This window comes from Charadrius vociferus, unplaced genomic scaffold (genome assembly GCF_000708025.1).
Source record: "Charadrius vociferus isolate BGI_N301 unplaced genomic scaffold, ASM70802v2 scaffold473, whole genome shotgun sequence".
In the NCBI taxonomy this organism is placed as follows: Eukaryota; Metazoa; Chordata; class Aves; order Charadriiformes; family Charadriidae; genus Charadrius; species Charadrius vociferus.
Genome location: NW_009647444.1, coordinates 1,699,448 through 1,699,814, shown reverse-complemented (window position 1 = coordinate 1,699,814; position 367 = coordinate 1,699,448).

The following is a 367-nucleotide window of genomic DNA, read 5'->3' as shown; positions in this document are numbered from 1 at the left end:
CACCAGTTAAAAAAGGCATCTCTCCTGGTGCTCTTGTCTCCGCCCAGGCTGCTGCTAAACCAGCCCAGATGGAGAGGCAAACCCTGACCCTAGGGCAGATAAATCACAGCAGGAGCAAAGCCCACACCTGTCCTTGGGGGAAAAAACTTCCTCCTTTGGAACCAAAGCTCCAGGCTGGAGCAGAAATGCCTGACAGACCTTGCTCAGCCGCTGCACCCCAGCAATGACAGAGCAAAGAGGGGCTGCAGCCTCGTGCAGCTCACAGATCAGCCCAAACGGAGAGTGGGACCCCGAGGGAGCGGCAGCACAGTGGGGCCAATGGCACCAACATCCCTGAGTACTCGGCAAATCCAGCCCTGGAGCAGGA